Source organism: Xenopus laevis, chromosome 2S (assembly GCF_017654675.1).
Source record: "Xenopus laevis strain J_2021 chromosome 2S, Xenopus_laevis_v10.1, whole genome shotgun sequence".
NCBI classification, from domain to species: domain Eukaryota; kingdom Metazoa; phylum Chordata; class Amphibia; order Anura; family Pipidae; genus Xenopus; species Xenopus laevis.
The window spans coordinates 67706845-67709348 of NC_054374.1; positions in this window are offsets into that span (position 1 = coordinate 67706845).

Consider the following 2504-nt stretch of genomic DNA (forward strand, 5'->3'; position numbering starts at 1 on the left):
ACACAGCGATCCCCCCCAAAGCCCACAGAAAATCAGAGGCACAGTGATCCCCTCCCCCATCGCCCACAGAAAATTAGAGGCACAGTGATCCCCTCCCCCAACGCCCACAGAAAATTAGAGGCACAGTGATCCCCTCCCCCAACGCCCACAGAAAATCAGAGGCACAGCGACTCCCCCATAGCCCACAGAAATCGAGGCACAGTGCAGTGACCCCCCCCCATCGCCCACAAAAAAATCAGAGGCACAGCGATCCCCCCCATAGCCCACAGAAAAACAGAGGCACAGTGATTCCCCCCCATCGCCCACAAAAAAATCAGAGGCACAGCGATCCCCTCTAAAGCCCACAGAAAATCAGAGGCACAGCAATCCCCCCAATAGCCCACAGAAAATCAGAGGCACAGCGATCCCCCCCATCGCCCACAGAAAATCAGAGGTACAGAGAATCCCCCCCCATCGTCCCACAGAAAATCAGAGGCACAGCGATCCCCCCCCCCATCGCCCACAGAAAATCAGAGGCACAGCGATCCCCCCCATCGCCCACAGAAAATCAGAGGCACAGCGATCCCCCCCCCATCGCCCACAGAAAATCAGAGGCACAGCGATCCCCCCCCATCGCCCACAGAAAATCAGAGGCACAGCGATCCCCCCCATCGCCCACAGAAAATCAGAGGCACAGTGATCCCCCCCCCATCGCCCACAGAAAATCAGAGGCACAGCGATCCCCCCTATAGCCCACAGAAAATCAGAGGCACATCGATCCCCCCTATAGCCCAGAGAAAATCAGAGGCACAGCGATCCCCCCCCATCGCCCACAGAAAATCAGAGGCACAGCGATCCCCCCCCATCGCCCACAGAAAATCAGAGGCACAGCAATCCCCTCCCCCACAGAAAATCAGAGGCACAGTGATCCCCCCCCCATCGCCCACAGAAAATCAGAGGCACAGCGATCCCCCCTATAGCCCTGAGAAAATCAGAGGCACAGCAATCCCCTCCCCCATCGCCCACAGAAAATCAGAGGCACAGTGATCCCCCGTATAGCCCACAGAAAATCAGAGGCACAGCGATCCCCCCCATTGCCCACAGAAAATCAGAGGCACAGCAATCCCCCCCCCATCGCCCACAGAAAATCAGAGGCACAGCGATCCCCCCCCATCGCCCACAGAAAATCAGAGGCACAGCGATCCCCCCCCATCGCCCACAGAAAATCAGAGGCACAGCGATCCCCCCCATCGCCCACAGAAAATCAGAGGCACAGTGATCCCCCCCCATCGCCCACAGAAAATCAGAGGCACAGCGATCCCCCCCCATCGCCCACAGAAAATCAGAGGCACAGCGATCCCCCCTATAGCCCACAGAAAATCAGAGGCACATCGATCCCCCCTATAGCCCAGAGAAAATCAGAGGCACAGCGATCCCCCCCCCCATCGCCCACAGAAAATCAGAGGCACAGCGATCCCCCCCCATCGCCCACAGAAAATCAGAGGCACAGCAATCCCCTCCCCCACCACCCACAGAAAATCAGAGGCACAGTGATCCCCCCCCCTATCGCCCACAGAAAATCAGAGGCACAGCGATCCCCCCTATAGCCCAGAGAAAATCAGAGGCACAGCAATCCCCCCTATAGCCCAGAGAAAATCAGAGGCACAGCGATCCCCCCCCATCGCCCACAGAAAATCAGAGGCACAGCGATCCCCCCCATCGCCCACAGAAAATCAGAGGCACAGTGATCCCCCCCCATCGCCCACAGAAAATCAGAGGCACAGCGATCCCCCCTATAGCCCACAGAAAATCAGAGGCACATCGATCCCCCCTATAGCCCAGAGAAAATCAGAGGCACAGCGATCCCCCCCCCATCGCCCACAGAAAATCAGAGGCACAGCGATCCCCCCCCCATCGCCCACAGAAAATCAGAGGCACAGCAATCCCCTCCCCCACCACCCACAGAAAATCAGAGGCACAGTGATCCCCCCCCCATCGCCCACAGAAAATCAGAGGCACAGCGATCCCCCCTATAGCCCAGAGAAAATCAGAGGCACAGCAATCCCCTCCCCCATCGCCCACAGAAAATCAGAGGCACAGTGATCCCCCCTATAGCCCACAGAAAATCAGAGGCACAGCGATCACCCCTATAGCCCACAGAAATCGAGGCACAGTGACCCAGTTAACTGCCCTAAAACCTAGGGTAGAGGTTGCAGCCTGTAACAATTTACATCAGAAGTTGGCAATTCCAGAGATTAAGCTGCACGTCCTTTGAAATGTTCGCTGCCTGCCGGTACAATGCATTAGCGCTTCTGCTTATTTGAATCTACCGCTCAATAATGGATAATGCGCAATGGAGCGGTCACATGGTATGATCACATGACCGTGACGTCAGGTCCTTTCCGAGGATGGGAACTAGACGCTACCATAGCAATCGTATCAGTGTAGCATATCCTTTCGCCGATTGGCCACAAACTCCTGGAAGGGGCGGAGATATCGTAAGACCCGGCAGCAGTGCAGGATCT